The sequence below is a fragment of the Macaca thibetana genome, chromosome 2 (assembly GCF_024542745.1).
Source record: "Macaca thibetana thibetana isolate TM-01 chromosome 2, ASM2454274v1, whole genome shotgun sequence".
Taxonomy (NCBI): domain Eukaryota; kingdom Metazoa; phylum Chordata; class Mammalia; order Primates; family Cercopithecidae; genus Macaca; species Macaca thibetana.
In genome coordinates, this window is record NC_065579.1 from 9,756,938 (window position 1) to 9,776,141 (window position 19,204).

At 39.5% G+C, this 19,204-nt stretch overlaps 2 protein-coding genes across 13 annotated transcripts in view; one reads left to right on the plus strand and one right to left on the minus strand.

Annotated features, from left to right (window-relative positions):
* The window catches only part of LPP (LIM domain containing preferred translocation partner in lipoma), a 739,054-nt gene that overhangs the window by 372,023 nt on the left and 347,827 nt on the right, over window positions 1–19,204 (minus strand). The gene's annotated exons all lie outside the window — the stretch shown is intronic.
* The window catches only part of SST (somatostatin), a 1,150,223-nt gene that overhangs the window by 308,584 nt on the left and 822,435 nt on the right, over window positions 1–19,204 (plus strand). The gene's annotated exons all lie outside the window — the stretch shown is intronic.

The following is a 19,204-nucleotide window of genomic DNA, read 5'->3' on the forward strand; positions in this document are numbered from 1 at the left end:
AAAAATAACCTTTTAAAGTGACAGTTTAATAATGATCATGTATGTGTATGGAAGAAGCTCTTAAAACTTCATTAAGAGACCAAAGTGTATCTTTAGCAAGATTCAATGGCAATACAATAGTGGAAAGTTACAATAATCTAATCAATTCTATTGGACTTGCCTAAGGACGTAAAATATCAAGAGAGTATCTGGTGTCTGCAAGAGTTTAGAGAAAGCATTAACCAACCAAGAAACTAGAATATCTTCAGTAGGAACAACAAGTAGGGTGCCATGACAAGCTAGCACTAAATCTTATAACCCTTGAAGTCAATCTGTCATTTTAGTGAATACGTTGAAGCAGGTGTAAAAGGTAATGGCCTGTGAAGACCACTAGTTCCATATGCCCTAGTAGCTTACTCACCAAACCACCTTACCTGAGTCTTGCAGCTTATTTAACTTTCTGTGTAAAAGAAACATAATGGGATCTGGTGCTTTGATCATTCTTTTTTGAACTTAGTTAATCCTTAGCTTTAGTTAATCCTTCCTGGGCCTGATCTGTCTCAAGCACAGTAACATCAGCTGTCTCTAAAGTTGTGGCCCAGGTCCTTGGAGCCAAACCTACCTCAAGAGGCAGTTGGCTTCCTTGTTTGTGAGCCCTCTTTAAACATGGATTTCAGGCCAGACACGGTGGCTCATGCCTGTAATCCCAGCAGGTTGAGAGGCCAAGGCAGGTGGATTATCTGAGGCCAGGAGTTATCTGACCAGCCTGGCCAACATGGTGAAACCTGTCTCTACTAAAAATACAAAAATTACTTGGGCGTGGTGGCAGGTCCCTGTAATCCCAGATACTTGGGAGGCTGAGGCAGGAGAATTGCTTGAACCCTAGAGGCGGAGGTTGCAGTGAGCCAAGATCGCACCACTGTACTCCAGCCTACATGACAGAGTGAGACTCTGTCTCAAACATATATATATATACACACACACATACATACACACACACACATATATACACACATATATATTTTATATAGATACAGAGAGAGAGAGAGAGTTCACATTATCACATTATCTAGAGCAGGCACCTTATGATTTTCTCCTTCTGGATGTATTATTATGACCCCTCTACATCACATCATCTTATTCCCTTACCCTTTTAAATCTATTTTTTAATAATAACTACCACCATGTGTATTTTTCTGTTTATTTTCAGTCTCCCCTCTAGAACATATAAGCTTCATGAGAAGCTTTGTCTGTTTTGTTCCTGTTTCCTAGGAATCTCGTTCAAGGCCTAGCCCATATAAGTGTTTAATAAGTATTTCTGAATAAATAAACCAATGAATAATGACAGACTGTGACACAGGCAGTAACCTTTCTCATAGCACTATCTTTTGGGTAAACACAGTCAGAGGTACAACAGTAAGCAGTGGATACTCTAGAATTTGATATAAAAAGGGAACCAGAGAGGTTCAGTGTGCATCTGTGTGTGCACACACGTGTGAGTGTGTACATGCTCACACTGGTAAGCATGTGTATATCATCAAGCTGGATGGCCTAGATTTGAAGGCTAGCCTTGCAAAATTGAGCGATATTCTTCAACTCTCTTGCCATAGCCAAAAATAGAAAAAGAGTGACACGACAGGTTGGTTGAAATTCAGACTTTTCTGAGTCTGAATTTCCAGTCTGATTAAACCGTTTAAGGCCAACAGGTCTATACACTGAAAACAGATGTTTTCAAGGTGCTAATCCCTCTATCAGAGGAGATTTCATGTTTATCTCAAAGGGCAGTAACAACTATGACACATTGTGGTATTATTAAGAAAAATTCCATTTAACATTTAAAATTCATGTGAACATTCTGGGTAATGGGTCCTGGTACAAGGAAAGGCAGGACATTACTGTTATGGAAGGCAACTAAAAACTGAGTAAAGTTGATTCTCTTGTGTGCAGACATAAAATATTATAGTAGAGATAAACTTGGTAAGTGTATTTCCACATACTCTTAGATAGTCCAATATATTGGCAAGGGTGGTAGAGTGGTGTCTGCTTAAATCTTTCCCTAGGCCATAGTTTTCTTATCTATAAAACGAAGAGAATATCACATGTTTCACCTAAGCCAGGGTGATGTTATAAGATTCAGATAAGAAAATGGATGGGAAAATACTCTGTAAGTTGTAAAGTGCTATAATTATGACGATTTTCCTAAATAGCATTAATTATAGCAACCAGTAACTATAAATTAATATGAATAATATAGCTATTGTTAATTATTCTTCTTCTTGAGGGAAGCATCATTCATTAAGCGTTCCCTCGGGGTATTAGTAAAGAGACAGGATTTAATCGGGTCTTCTACATCTGTACTTTACTGAAGCAGAAAGTACATCAACTGCCTATGGCTGAAGTCACTGCAATATCTAACCACTGAGACTCAACAAGTCACAGAATTACCCTGAACTATACAATAAAACAAGTAATTATGATATGCAACCAGTCTGTGCTTGTAAGACATCAATTAGTTTCCAGCGTCCTTATTCTCCCTACCCTCTAAGTTCAGACTGCTCCCTATTTTCAGTTTCTCAAATTAGGTTGATGCAATTTATTACAAGTTCCAGTCTAACGCTGTGTGATTTTGCACAAAAACTGGATAACAGGGCAGCACGGTGGGGCAGGGGGGGAAGATTGTGCAAATACTATAGTAGATTTGCTCCTATATTTCAATCCTATTATGAACTAGAATAGGCCTTTTTTTTTTTACTCTCAAGGCTTAATTTTATATCTCAGTTCAAATAACTGTTGCCCTGCCCAGGTCCTGCCACTAATCTCTAGACACTCATTTACTTTTAGATTTAGGGGCTCTTGCTACTTTCAACCCCTTATACCAGAGACCAGGATCCAAAATCCTATAACCAAGCAACAGAATCCAATAGACTTACCAACATGTCTTCTCCCTAACTTCCTATCCTTGTAGCTCTGCTAGTTACCTGATTGATAAATGACCTTCCCAACACCAGTAACAAGGAAGGTTCTTGTGACTAGTGCTTTTTCTAGTTATCACCACAAACGTTTACAAAGTAGTTAATGTAATTATAACAATCCCCACACTCTTCGACCATCACTAGAGAGATTTCAAAGATTGCATCGTCTTAGTCTGTGTTCTGCCAAGAAAAACAATGCCTGCGAGAAAAGCTTGCATGTAGGTCATTTATTTTGGGAATCAATTCCGAGAAACAGTATTGAGGGACTAGAAAGAGTTAAGCAGAGAAGGAAGGAGATATGGTTTGGCTGTGTCTCCACCCAAATTTCATCTTGAATTGCAGCTCCCACAATCCCCAAGTGTTGTGGGCAGGACCGTGGGGGAGATAATTGAAACATGGGGCCAGTTTCCCCCACACTGTTCTCCTGGTTGTGAATAAGTCTCACAAGTCTCAGAAGGTAAACGAATGTAGAGAAGGCCCGGCACAGAAAGTAAATGAAAGGTGTTGCAGTTGAAGCCAAGTGCTACCAGGTCACAACTGTGCAGAGCTGATCGCTGTAGCAGCTGCTGGTACACGAAGGTGGGAGGGGAGGATGCGAGGTGGGGCACCAAAAGTGTCTAGTGACAGCATCCTTTTACCAAGGACCCATGAATAAACCATTTGAACATGTTATTTTTATATTCATTTTTATCTATCTTCTGAATACATACATGATAAAAGCTCACCAAACCACAGTCGGGACTTATTATGACTTGACAAATCATAGTAAGTGCCGCCAGCAGAACTATAGGATGATGCCTCCCCCATTGTAAGTACATAAAGACAGTCCAATAAACAAGAGCCCAGAACCAAAATTTACAGCGTGGGAATGAAATAAACTTAGGCCATTTAAAGGGGTCATAGTTTAGCACAACTATCACTAACCCACTAACTACAGGTGATAGACGAGGAGTACCAGCAATTAGTTATGAAAGAGCATTCATTTGTATTTATTTACTTGTTCATTCTTTATATCCAAAAATATTTAAATTCACAGAGAAGTCGAACAACTATTACAATAAACTCCACTCACTCATCCTTCACCCAGATTCATCAGTGGCCACCATTTCATCACACTGGCTTTCTGTCTACATATATTAGATTTGCTGTTGCAATTGAACCATCTGTAAGATGTTACAAAACCACCCCCACCTCAGTTTGCATCTCCTAAGAATTTCTAATTTTTTCAAAACCATTATCACACTGGAGAAATTTAACAGAGAAACAGTATTATCTGGTATCACCCATACTCACATTTCACTAGTGGTGCCAGTAGTGTCCTTTTATCTACTGTTAATTTCCACCCCAAATCCAAACATCACATAATAAAATGATACGTCTTTTTATTCTCTTTTAATTTAGAGCAGGGTCCTAGCTGATTTTTTATTTTTATAAAGCTAACTTTTAAAATAACTCTGGTCAGGTGTCTTATAAAAGTCCACCAATCTGATTTTTCTTGATGATTGGATCCAGATTAAGTAAATTAGGCCAGAATATCACATGCATGAGACCACATCCTTTCTGCTGCATCCCATCAGGAAGCTCATGGTGTCAGTCTGGCCCATGTGTGGTGATGCCGAGTTTCATGACTCGATTAAGATAGTGTCTACAAGATTTCACCATTTTAACCATGACTGCAAAATTTTTAAATTAAAAATAATCTGTGAGGTGATACTTTGGGGCACTGTGAGTATGCTACTTGTCAAAAATCTTTCACCCACCCAGTGGTTTTAGCATCCATAGATGATCTTTGCCTGAACTAATTATGGCCTTAATGATTGTGAAATGGGATAAAAATAAACAGATCTTGCCTAATACATTAACGATTTATTTGTTCAGTATTCATTTCGGTTTCAAGGTAGAGGAGCAGGACTAACTGAAAAGTACCGTGCTATGAAAAGAAAAATCAGAAACTTAATCATCAAATAAAAACTGTTACATAGGAAAATCTTACCCAGGTTATTAAAGGAAACAAAAGGCCAAGGGGAATGGTCTATTTAATTAAGAACCAGTCTCCACCCTTGGATGTTTATATACTAGAATTAGATCCAATGCCCAGCATCTTACTCAAAACATACATGACCACGAACTAATCTTCAACAACCTTCAGAATCTTTGCGGTAGACAAACAACCATAGTGACACATCACAGAATGTGAATTCGGAAAGCCAGAATTTGTATGTGACTGCTCAGTGACAGGCCTGAGAAAGTAACCACATAATCCTTAGAGAAACCTATCTTAAATATACTAAATCAATATTTTTTCAATTGTGTTTCACAGAGCTCAAGGAATGTCTTACCACTGATCCCATATGGAAAACAAAGGGGTTCCCAGACCCTACCCAAGCTTGAGCTTCCTTTTGTGATTAATTAGAAAAGCTTTCCCTGATAACTTAGGAATATAAAACTATCTTAACTTAGTAAAACCTAAGAGGATGATAATACAAAACATTACATTGTGTTTACATATAACTTTTCTTTTCAATGGTGGTTTCATTTAAATTTAATAATACAACAGGAATTTCACTGCACTTTTTTTCTATTACAGTGAGTAAAGTTTATGACTCTCTTCTTTCTAATATCAGTGGGAAAAAAGATGGTGATAACTAAAGGAATTTTTAAAGTGTGTGCTTTTTAAGTAACAAAACACACTATTTTGTTAGTCTGTTTTGCATTGCTATAACGCAAAACCTGAAGCTGGGTAATTTATAAGAAAACAGGTTGATTTGGCTCATGGCTCCACAGGCTGTACAGGAAGCATGGAGCTGGCATCTGCTTCTGGTGAGGGCCCCAGAAAGCATTTACTCATGGAGGAAGGTAATGGGATGCAGCGTGTCATAAGGTGACAGGGGGTAGACGAGACAGGGACGAGGGGCACCATACTCTTTTAAACAATCAGCTCTCCTGTGAACTAACAGAGAATTCACTCTGTATGACCAGTACCATGGGGAGGGCACTGATACGGTTTTGCTGTGTGTCCCTATCCAAATCTCATCTTAAATGTACTCCCATAATTCCCCATGTTGTAGGAGGGAACAAGTGGGAGATAATTTGAATCATGGGGGCAGTTTCCTCCATACTGTTCTCATGGTAGTGAATAAGTTTCACGAGATCTGATGGTTTTATCAGGGGTTTCTGCTTTTGCATCATCCTCATTTTCTCTTACCACCGCCATGTAAGAAGTGCCCTTCACCTCCTACCGTGATTCTGAGGCCTCCCCAGCCATGTGGAACTATAAGTCCAATTAAACCTCTTTTTCTTACCAGATCCGGGTATATCTTTATTGGTAGTGTGAAAACAGACTCATACAGGCACCAAGCCATTCATGAGGGACCTAAACACCTCCCACCAGACCACATCTCAATATTGGGGATTACATTTCAACATGAGATTTGGAGGAGAGAAATATCCAAACTGTTTCTATCTAGTTTCTCTTGAAAGTGTAATTGTTTTGTTGTAAGTTAGATCAATCTTTTATCTATCATCTGTCTTTGATGAAATTGGGGACACAATCAATATTTATTTATCTATAATCATTTTTATTATTTCCTCAAAGCATCCCTAACAAAAAAGAACACTGGTGAAGGTTTTAGAATCAGGCTGTAATACCTGGATCTCCCAATTGCTGGCTTTGTGACCTTCAGCCATTCACTTGAGCCCTCTGGGTCCCACATGCAGTTGTAAAAATTAAATAGGTTCATGCACATCAAGTGATATTCACATAGTAAACATTCAATAAATGCTAGTTATGTAATTGTTACTTTGACAATAGTCTCAAAATAAACGCTCTGTTAATAGTCAGGCAATTGAGTATGTGACTTTAAAAAGTATTTTGATCAAAAGTAAAACTAAGTTACTGAGAGGCTTCAGTAGACGGGCTTCTAGGCATCTGAACATGTGTAATGGTACCAGGAATTAACTATAAAGAACACAATCCTAGATCAGTGTTTTTCAAACATTAGCCTATACGGAGCCACTGGAGGACTTATTAAACTTTAGATTACCAGGCTGCACCTGCCACAGTTTCTTATCTGTACCTCTTGGGTGAGGCCCAAGAACTTACATTTCTACTAAGTTCGTAGGTGCTAGTGATGGTGCTGATCTGAAGATGTTCTCAACATCCTCAATGATGGTGCTGGTCTGAGTCATTCTCAAAGTGAGGTGTTCTCACTTTGAAAACAACTTTTCTAAGTAGATTTCTAACACCATGAACATTTAAGAGTGTGGGGCAGGGAGAGTAAGGGTGGGTACTGAGTGAATTTATAGTTTTTTTCCCCTTAAAAACAACCTATACTATGTCATATATGTGGTTAATGATGCCATGAAAATACCAATAGACAGTCCAAATAATGGCTAAGAGGTATTTGGATAAAAACAAAAATGAAGACAGTAACATTTCTACTTGATATAATCTCTCATGCTGTATAATAATATGAGCAGCCTCAACAAACAGATCCTAGTAATGTTTAGTGGAGACAGGTAGTATTCAGTAGTGAGAATTGCACAAAATATGATCTATTTTATCTAATAGAAATGTCATTTTATGGAATGAGATACAAACTGTTGTAAGTCAGGGAAAAAATGAATTCATTCCTATTGGGATGTGTCTTTCCCACTCATTCAGTTGAAGTTGTTTACCTTTCCAAACACCCTACTTACCCATTTCCCCAAATGTACCCTCTCCAGGGGAGGGGGACTTACAAATAACCCGCTGACTTGATAACTGACTCCTCTTTGTCTAATTTTCCATGACACCAATGTGCATAGCATCACTCTCATGAAGGATTTGAGTGGATGGCTTTTCTCTCAAGCTGCTCTAGAAAATAGTTTATGCTAAGTAGTATGCAGTGTAGAAAAGCCATGATACCCAACCTTGAGGAGTTTCTATATATTCTACTGAAAAATATCACCTGCACCTTTGCCTGGAGATATCTAATTCACTATGTTCTTTGAATCTCTGTAAATCTACGTGGAAGAGACAGAAATTTAAAAACAAAAACAATCCCCTTCCCTAAAAAACTTCTTATCTAATGGCTAACAGAAATATAATTCAACTTTTCTAATGTACAAAACCAAGCCGAAACTCAAGTCGTATTACTATCTGAGAAGGACACCCTCTCCACATGTTAAGGGCAGTGGGAAAAGTTGTCTCAAACGCTGTCTTGGGAGCAAACACTAGAGCATTCATAAGAGGGAATATATTTTCATAATCTGAAGTGGAATACTGGCTTGACAACTGAGAACACAGCACTAAATAAACAAGAAATAAGGTAACAACAGAAGACAAGAGTTTTTCATGATAAAGCACAAAAACGCTACATTAGGCCATTTTTGCCTCACTATAAAATAATAGCTGAGGCTGGGTAATTTATAAAGAAAAAAGGTTTAATTGGCTCATGATTATGCAGGCTGTATAAAGAAGCATGGTGTCAATATCCAGTCGGTTTCTGATGAGAGCCTCAGGAAGCTTATAATCATGAATGAAGGCAACAGGGAGCTACCACGTCATGTGGCGAGAGGAGGAACAAGGCTTGGGGAGAGGTACCACACTCTCTAAACAACTAGATCTCACATGAACCCAGAGAAAGAACTCACCATCACCAAGGGGATGGCACTAAGCCACCATAAGAGATCCATCTCCATGACTGAATATCTACCATTAGGCCCCACTTCCAACACTGGAGATCACATTTTGACATGATTTGGAGGGAACAAGCATCCAAACCATATTAAACGTCAAGATAGAACATAAATGCTAGGCTTGATAAATGCTTGGATTTTTTTCCTCACAATTATATTATTTTATCCTTTTCAGCCCTAACACACACCCAGCGTCAGCAATGTTTGGCCAACCCAAATCTCCTTTCAAGGAAACGGTCCTGCCCCCAACCTTTGTTGCCAAAAGAGCCATGTTTTGAGCCATGTGACTCTATTTCAGAACGCTGAGGCCCACAGAACCAAGGGTCCATTAATAGGCTGGCGAACCTAACTTTTGGACAGTGACAAGGAGATTAGATGGGCAAATAAACCTCCTTCTCTTATGCATTTGGACTGAAAAACATGTAACAAAACTGCCGCCAGGCACAGTGGCTCATGCATGTAATCCCAACACTTTGGGAGGCTGAGGTGGGAGGATCACCTGAGGTCACAAGTTCAAGACCAGCCTGGCCAACATGATGAAATGCTGTCTCTACTAAAAATACAAAATTCAGCCAGGCATGGTGGTGGGCACCTGTAATTCCAGCTACTTGGGAGGCTGGAGGCAGGAGAATTGCTTGAACCTGGGAGGTAGAGGTTACAGTGAGCCGAGATCATACCACTACACTCCAGCCTGGGCAATAAGAGTGGAACTCAAAAAAAAAAAAAAAAAAAGAAAAGAAAAGAAAAATTGCCACAGGTATGAGCTATGGCCATGATCAACCAAAAAGATGACGTACATGGTTAATTATTAACAATCCAAACATACAACAGGAAGTTGGAAGTCTATCATTGGGTAGAGGAAAACAATGAACATGTAAACACTAGAGAAGCAGAGGAATGGAGAGGGAGGAGAGGAAAAGAGGACGGGAGAGAAGAAAAAAAGCAATGAGAAGAAAAGAAAGATGGTAAGAGTTCAGCCACAAATCTGCCCTGACCCTGAGCTTTCTGGTATCAGATTTCATTCAGATGGATCCTTAAGATAAACTCCATTATTCGGTGCTACTCCAAGGGGCCTCTCTTTCACTCAGTCAGCCCTACAGAAGCAGCCTACACAAGACCAAGTCCCCCTGACACTATCAGGTCTCTTTGACTTTCTGGAACTCAACTTTTACCTCTATAAAAATGAGGGTATGCACCTTCCATGTCCTTTTCTATTGTTTCTTTTAATCTCTAATACTGCATAGGTCTACAATGACATTTCACAACTTGCCTGTCTCTATCTTTGCTGTTCAAAAGCAATCAGAGTAAACCTGCAAGAGTTAGGCCAACTCTGAGTTTAAGCCAATTCTTTTACAAGTAAGGGCAGAGTCATGGTTAAAGTGGTCTGAACTTGAGTATACACAAGTAGCCTCATTGTTCACTGTTCTATTCAAATAAGAAACCAAAATTAAATACGCAACAAAAACCCTCCACTTTTCACAATATTTACCTACTTGTTGAATGATTTCTACTGAATTCCGATCCTCATAAAATAAAAACAATACAAATAATATATTTTTAAAGTAACCCCTTACAATGAAAATAAAGGTCAATTTGCATAGATAATAATAAGGAACAATACATGTATTATCTATTCATCAATAAAACAAGAACTATAAGAATAACCACAATAAGATGAACTATTTGAGAGTGAAGTAGATATTTGGCACTCCCTTTTTAAGCAGCAGAGCCCCTGGTAAAAATGAAATCAGACATGGAAACTCATTGTATGAAACATTTACAGACAGAGCTGCTTTATCCCCTATCTCCTCTAGTAATATTTCCTGAAGCAATTCTAAGATATTAATAGTTTAAAAACCACTGATTATCTAGGCAAGCTAGATTATCTAGGCAAGCTGTGCCATTCTAGACAGTCACCTTACCAGTTAGTCCACACATGCAGTATAGCAAACACTAAATGAACTATCTTTTCTGAACTCTGTTTGTGCATAAAAGGGAAATATATTTGTTTGAAATTTCTATGTTAAAATACCTATAAAGATATCCATAAGATCATCTACGATCGTAGATAATTTTCCAGGAATCCTTTGCATAACAAAATAATGTGAAATAATAAAATTGGTAAACAGAAGTTTTTAGAGGTAGGGGAAAAAGGTTTACTTTTACATTAAGAAAACTTTCATATGTGGCGAGGGGGCTGGAGGAGATGTGCAACAATTGTGTGGATTCATGAATCAAAAGAACTTGTCAGGTAATTTTGCTGTTAAGTTTGTTTTTTAAAACCTCAAGGAAGACATGTTTCTTACTTTTCATTGTGATAACACAGGTTTCATAAGCTCAGGCATGATAAATTTCAAAAGCTACTTTCTCACATTCCCCAAAATTCAAATACTAAGAAATATGACGTTAACTTTATACATTAGCTCATCATTCTCAAGTCTTTTCTTTTTCTTGAACTCTTTTTTGACCCCTTAAAATGTTATCAAAATTGGAAACCACAAAAAAGTATTCAATTCCCATGTCCCATATTTCATATCACGTAGTCAGAGATATAAAGCAAAGGGTCATGCCATGGAAACGTACAAAGGGTGGGAAATTTATTTATTTATTTATTTAGTTATAGACCAGATTTTGCTCTTGTTGCCCGGAGTAGAGCGCAATGGCGCTCACTGCAAACTCGGCTCATTACAACTCCGTCTCCTAGGTTCAAGCAATTCTCCTGTCTAAGCCTCCTGAGTACCTAGGATTACAAGTGTATGCCACACACCCGGCTAATTGTGTATTTTTAGTAGAGATGGGGTTTCATCACGTTAGCCAGGCTGGTCTTGAACTCCGGACCTCAGGTGATCCACCCGCCTCAGCCTCCCAAAGTGCTGGGATTACAGGTGTGAGCCACCGTGCCTGGTTGAGAATTTTCTTTAAACATTTGTGGTTCTGATTCTATATGTTAAATACCATTGATGAGGATGTACAGATAAAAGATGTTTGAGCAACTGCAAGAGAATCAATTACAGTTGATAACCCTAGGAAACGGAAATAAGGCTCATAAAATAGTAGAACTAGAAGGGGAATTTATGTTGCTATTCCATCATTTTCATTTAAAGATAATACAATTCCCCCAAAAAGGTAAGGTGGTTTGTCTAGTGAAGGGGCTGAAATAGGACTAAAACTTTAACACCTCCCACTGTGAAACATCTTTTCCAAAACGACATCTCGTACATTTCAACTGATCTTCTTAAGAACATACAAAACAGGAAATATCCTATAAGCCAGCAATATTACTAGGCAACTACCCAGTCCACAGCACACAGCCTGGGACATGGTCACTTCTGGGAAAACAAGGGAAAAAAAATTATCGCTTCCTTCGCACTGCCATTATCACATAGAAGTGCTCAGGTTTAGAAATGCACTTTGATATATATGACCTCATCGAGCTATTCCAGCAATCCTAGAGTTTAGTAGATGTTATTATTCCTGTTTTCAAAAGAGGATAGCCCAAGGATCAGAGAGAACAGGAGAACTCTCTAGGGTTACTTGGGTAGTAAATGGAAGAATTGGAATTTGGAAATCAAACATTTTGCTCCAAAGCTCTAGCACTTTGCATGACATTAGGAAGAAAATACAAAAGGTGAAAGGTCTTCCCTTCCAACACCAAGCAGAGATTATATGGGCCTATTAGATTACCAAAAATTAGGTCATGGCTACAATTACAATTGAAAAGCCAAGCTCTAATACTCTTTTTTGCCATCTACTTCTCCATTTACGATAGGTTTCATTCACTTTCCCATAAATATTTTTCAAATATTTAAGACACACTGACAATGAAGGTCAGGCAAGAGGGAGGAGGGAGGTAGGGAGGGAGAGACGGAAGGGAGGAAGGGAGGAAGGCAGGGAGGGAGGGAGGAGGGAAGGGAGGGAAAGGAAGGAGGGAAGGGAGGGAAAGGAGTGAGGGAGGGAGGAAGGGAGGGAGGAAGGCAGGGAGGGAGGGAGGAGGGAAGGGAGGGAAAGGAAGGAGGGAAGGGAGGGAAAGGAGTGAGGGAGGGAGGAAGGGAGGGAGGAAAGGAGGGAAGGAGGGAGGAAGGGAGTCAGGTAGAAAGGAAGGAGGGAAGAAGGAAGGAAGGGAGAGAAGGAAGGGAGGGAGGGAAAGGAAGGAGGGAAGGGAGAGAGGAATGAGGGAGGGAGGAAAGGAGTGAGGGAGGGAGTGAGGGAGGGAGGAAGGGAGGGAGGAACGGAGGGAAGGAGGGAGGAAGGGAGTCAGGTAGAAAGGAAGGAGGGAGGGAGGGAGGCAGGTAGAAGGAAAGGAGGGAGGGAGGGAAGGATGGAGGGAGGGAAGGAGGGAAGGAAGGAAGGAAGGAAGAAAGGAGGGAGAGAACGAGGGAGGGAGGGCGGGAAGAAAGGAGGGAGGGAGGGAAGGAAGAAAGGAAAGGAGGGAGAGGGAGAAGGATGGGGAAGGAGAGAAAGAGAATGGATCAGTGGTTCTCTGCCAAGAGCTTACAGTTGCATTGAAGAAACTAGTTTATCCACAAATATCCATATCAGAAGGCAGAATACATGTAGGTAAGACACACAAGATATTCGAGAAAAAAGCAAAATGAAAGAGAGGAAAGAGAGAAAGTAGCTGAATAGAGAAATCAGAGAGAGCTATATGGCCACAGAATTGAGAAGGCCTTAAATGGAGAACAAGTATTTAACATATTTACAACATGAGCATAAAGATATAGAAGGAACACTGCAATGTGCAAGTGTACTTGGCAAACACGAGTGTTCTTTAAGGTAAAAATAGAGTAAGAGCAGACTCAAAGGGTCAGCTGTGGTCAGATAATGCAGGTGTGCAAACCTAGGCATATAAGGAGCTTGGCTCTTACCCAAGGTGCTGATATCTAAAGGATAAACACATTCCCCATGACGAAGGAGAGAGTGGGCAGGGGTAATTGTATCTTGGGACTTAGTGTTGATGTGGGAACAAACACATGGTATGAATCACACATATTTCAGGCTGTGCACAGACAATTTATATTAAAACACTCCCAGCAGAAATGCCTATTTTTATGAAAAAGGTTGCCATTGATAAAAAGTGAATGAGAGACCGTATCAGAAAGCTACTGATTTCACCTTAATCAGAAATGAGTGTGATTCCACAGCACAACAAACAAGGGTTATTGGAGCACATATACATTTCTGCCTTAGACACAGGGAATACAATGCAACAGACTGCTATGACAAGACTGTTACTTTGCTAGGTGGAGGCTGAAGAAAGTCTAAAGGAGGCAAGGAATAATGTCGTCTCAAGCTTCACTATTCTTGTCTCAACTTAAAAATCCTTTCTATACCCCAGAATTCTGCTCATGTCTCATTTCAGGCTTTCTTATGAAATGTTCCTTTTTTCAAAGAATATTCAGAGTCAAATAAAAATCAAATGTCTATTATTTACTCAGTGACAGTTTAGTACCTCGTATTAAAGAAATGAGACAGGTAGGGTGCAGTGGCTCATGCCGCTAATCCCAGCACTTTGGGAGGCCAAGATAGGCAGATCATGAGGTCAGAAGTTTGAGACCAGCCTGGCCAACATGGTGAAATTTCATCTCTACTAAAGACACACACACACACACACACACACACACACACACACACACACACAAAAAATTAGCCAGGCGTGGTGGCACACACCTGTAATCTCAGCTACTTGGGAGGCTGAAACAGGAGAATCACTTGAACCCAGGAGGCAGAGTTTGCAGTGAGCCGAGATTGTGCCATTGCACTCCAGCCTGGGTGACAGGACGAGAGTCCACAAAAAGAAAAGAAAAGAGAAAGAAATACAGAAAGACAGAAAGAAAAGAAAAGAAAGAAAGAGAGAGAGAAGGAATGAGACAAAAACAAAAATGAAGAGTTGAATTACTCACTTCCAGCTTTCCTTTTCACCTCTCCCTTGTTCCAATGTGAATGTTTTTCTTTATGGAATAGGTCCACTTAAGCCAGGTTTACAGGCTCTACTGTCAACTGCAAACTCTCTCAGTGCCAAAAAGAATCCCATCTGTCGTTCAAACTTAAAGTAAAATATATGCCTAACCAGGTTAAGATAGAAAGGATTAAACTGGATGTGGTGTTTGACCAGGTTGTATACTCTTAATTCTAGTATCTTCTTATGAAATGGGGGAGTAATAACACCAACCCCCCAGGGGCATTTTGGAGACCAGGTGATATAAGGTAGTAGAAATCACATGTCCATTAGAATGCTAAGTGCACGGTAAGTCTTCTGCACATGTTTTCTGGTGGTATGTTCCGTAAAAAAGAGGATTATAGGATTATACTTGGTGTGTTATAGGAGACTTTGCAGTTCTTAAATACAAGGTCTTGGTCTCAGGTGAAGCTAGATTTTGGTGGCCAAACACATGTCCTAAAATAAGAAAATACTGGAGTGTTGAAAGGAAGCTAGCAACCTTTGAGGACAGAAGCACCTTAGATATCCACGAACATAAGATTTTCTTAAGCCCACTCCCACATTTACCAAATCTAAACCTTTGAAGGCAGGGTCTAGCAATCAGCATTTAACAAACCCATCAGCCTCACCCCAAGTCTTATCCATGCTAAATTTGAAATCTGCTGGCCTAGAATTGTGGTTGCCTGTTGCTAATCCAAGTGCTAACAATAACTGGAACAATTTAATTAAAATCCCACAACTCTGAACACATTTAAGGAGAATTCTTTACTAATGTATTCTAACCCAATTCCAGGGGACAAGGAAAATACGTTTCGCTCATTCGACAGTTTCCATGTTCTCACCCACAGTGCCAACAGAGAAAACACAATCTACTTCACTTCTCCTCATTTGTAGAAATGGCAAAGACATTTACCACCTCGAAGGAGTGCTGTGAGTTTCTATTTATTGGTGTTTATAAAATCTTCTGAGTGTTCTGATAAATCAACTCTAAGTTGGCATTATTCATAGCACCCTGTTGGAGCTTAATACATATTCAATTAAAAAACAATGACAACAATACAGCAATAGCCACAAATTAGCATTAATTATAGCAATGCATTATTCTCACCCTACTGCTACAGTTTTATCTAGGCAGAGCTCTTTATGTCTGGAGACTGTAGAGTCCCTTTCATTAACAAAGGGCAATACTTGCTCATTGGTATCAACATTTCCTCTAGTAACATTCACATCACACTTTCCTCAAAGTCCTCATTTTGTTCAAAGGATTCTTCTATTTGCCACATACTAAGACAGGAAGGATATGTATTCTCCCTGAAGAAAGTCAGAATCCTGCAAAGCATCCTGGACTCTTCTCTTTCGCATAAGCCCCCTCTCTCCAAATTGCTTTGGATTCTTGTTCCCCTTCTCCATGGTCATGGCCACCACTTTGGTTAAGATCCTTGTCTGCCTCAACGGACCCTTGAAGGTGACCCCAAGACATTCTGTCATTACCATTTCTGGTCACTTGAGTACCACTATGATATAGCAATCTATCTAAATACAGATCAAATCATTTTATTTACTAGCATAAGGCTCTTCATTGTGCACTAATGATATAGCCTTAGAGTGGAAAAATCCCCCAAATGCCATCCTAACTACTAAAGAAAAATTATTTATTTGAATTGGGGAAGTAGCTATAAAGCACTCAGGGAAGCTTTTACCAAGGAGAGAAACTGAAGCAAAAGGAACAGCTTAAGCAAAAAGCTGCAAAGCTATGTGTCTTTTTATCTACTTAGTTCAGGTTTCAGCCTTTTCCAGGGGGCAACGATCTGGGATTTGGCCAAGTTCCCCACTGAATATGAAAGAACATCACCATTCCCTTCCCTGCCTTCCCCACCCCCAGACCCACCCCGCATTTCTCTGGGGCACCACAGCTTATCTTGCTATCCAAGGTTTTGCTGACTGTGGTCTCCTCTTCTGCATGAGCCTTTCACATGCATAGTTGAGGTTGAGGAATCTGTGCCTAGTGGGTTTGAGGTTTCATCAAGAGAAAAACGGGAAACTTATGTGATTTCACTGAGTAACTATTTTCACTACAAAAAAAAAAATTCCCATATTTATTTTTTCCCCCTTTCGAAATGGCACTAAGGAAACACATGCCAGACTGCCATGAACAGAGGCTGTACTTTCCAAACAGTAGCAAGGACTAAAAATAGAAAAGCTTGATTTGCTCAAGATGTATATAACTTCCTCTCCCATTTCCTCTCCCCGCCACCCTGAGTCAGTTTACAGAAGCAGCGCACATTGAACCCTCTGCATGCTTACAACAGCCCCCGAAGCACCAAAAGGGTGATAAGTATACTACAGACTTCATAGTCCTTTCCCAGAGAATTCCTATTGCTCAATCGAAGAAAGAATAAATCAATCAAGCCACAAATATCAATCAAGTAGCTATTCTATCTTCTCCCAATAAAATAAAGGTTATGGGTGATACAGAAATAGCGGTTGTGATCCTGCCTTCAGGCAGTTGCTAAAATAAATGAACAAGAAGGTAATGGAAAGAGCAGAGGCCTGGGAGTCCAGAGACCTCGAATTGTGGTTAGCGCCAGCTCTCCTAGCAACTGTGTCACATTGAACAGTTCACTTAAGAAATGTAGGCTCCAGTTTCCTCATCACAAGAAAGAGCAGATGGGTTAGGACCATGTCAAATCTGGTGCTCTATGATTCATGATTTTAAATAATTTCTACAAGTCTCCCATGTTATTTTATGATTCTGGCTTTATAAAATAAAGTTTGTTGGCAAGATTAATGTACATGCGATGATTACATGACCCCACAAAAGGGTATCTATTAAGTGGCAGAAAAATTAAACAGTATTAATAAATCTATTTATTACCTGACTCACAGTAGCCTTTACTTCTGAACCAGAAGTTGTTGGATACTCTACATTCAACATCTTAATTAGTCCTCAAAATAACCTTCTAAAAATTGTTATTGATATCCTCATTTTTGCATGTAAAGATGGGAAATGCAGTGGTAAGCACTCGAGCAGGGCTTCTTAGCCCTAAATCCTGGGTTCATATCACCACATCACGTGACTCAATCAAAAGACTGAGGATGCAGAGAAGACAGCGATCAAGATGATCCAGTTGTCAGACACATGTGAGTAAAATAGTAGAGTTAGGCTTTTAAAAATGAGGATATGAGGGTTCATCAGTTATCGAGAAAGACACAAGAAAAATTGGCTTGGTATATGAAGCTGACAATGAGGACATGAGCTTCAAAAGAGCAAGGCCTGTATAAAAAGCACAGTGGAAGATAAGGTATGCTATATAGGATGAGGTAGGTCATAGAGTACTCTGAAAAAATAAACCAAGCAGAGAAATTTAATGTGGCATGCAATAAAAAGCCAGAGGAAGAAAATAATAATTTTTTTAACCACTAAGTGGTTATAGACGTGCAGTTGGAATGTCAAAAAGATAGAATGAAGGCAATGAGTAGGTTGTAACCCAGAAAATATGAACTAGGATGATGGGCAAGAAAATAAAGAGATTGAAATAATCCTGTAAGCCTTGGTGATAGATACACAAAGAAAGCAAGATCTATCATCAATGAACACAGTTTAGGTGGCAAGACTAGAAATATAATGGTATGTCTAACAGAACGTAAGCCTTTGAGCAAGATGATGAGTAGAATTAAGGGTACATTGAAAGCGAAAAGCCAGGTGTTATCTAGGAAAAGATCTCATGGATAAATGAAACAAAACTTGTCAAAGGAAAACACAGTACCAAGTCATAAGCAGTTCAAATAATTAGATAAAGAAAGATCAAAGTTGATCGTATTAGAGTAGTGACGTCTACTGGGAGAAAACAGAAGGTTGAAGGGAGAACTCTGAATGGGCATCTAAATTTAGAGACAGGGAGAAAGGAAGAGGGGGTGGTAAAGAAGGGAGAAAAGAGATAGTTGCAGGCACAGCAGAGGAATCAAGGAAGTTAGTTCTGTTTAGTAAGAATCAAAGGAAGTGAAAGGGATCCTGAGAATATGGCAAAGCAGGAGGCACCAGAAATCCGTCTTTCTACCTAGACAACCATTGCACTGCTACCATCTATATGAACAACTTATTTTGGAAGTCCAGAGTCTAATAAAGGTCTACTTTCTGGAGGAAAGCTTTAGATTGTAAGTTGTGGTTAATTTAGGTAAAGTTTACATCTTAGCACAATAGCAACTAACTATACCCCACCCCTTAGATCCTTGGTAGGCATCTGCACACATGTTCTTGAAGCAGCTTGCATGCAGCTTACATGATCTAAGCTGGGCAAAAAGGACCTGTCTTCCGTATATCAAGGATCTGTGCACTGAACATTAATTGCTGTTTTTAATCACACACATAAAGAAAAAGGGGCAACTATCATTAGTGTTGCCCCTCACTCCAGCTGAAGTGACTTCCATGGGACTCAAAAGGCTAGTCCCCCCTTTCTTTTTTTTTTTTTTTTTTGTCCTTCCTTTATTTTTTACTTTTTCTCATTTTGGGAGACAGACCTTGTTAACCAGGGCATTTGAAAACAATAGAGGAAATTAGAAAGTCATGGCACATAACCAGGAAAACACACAGGCTCGGAAGATACTTAAGACCACAAGTTAACAAAAAAAGCTAATA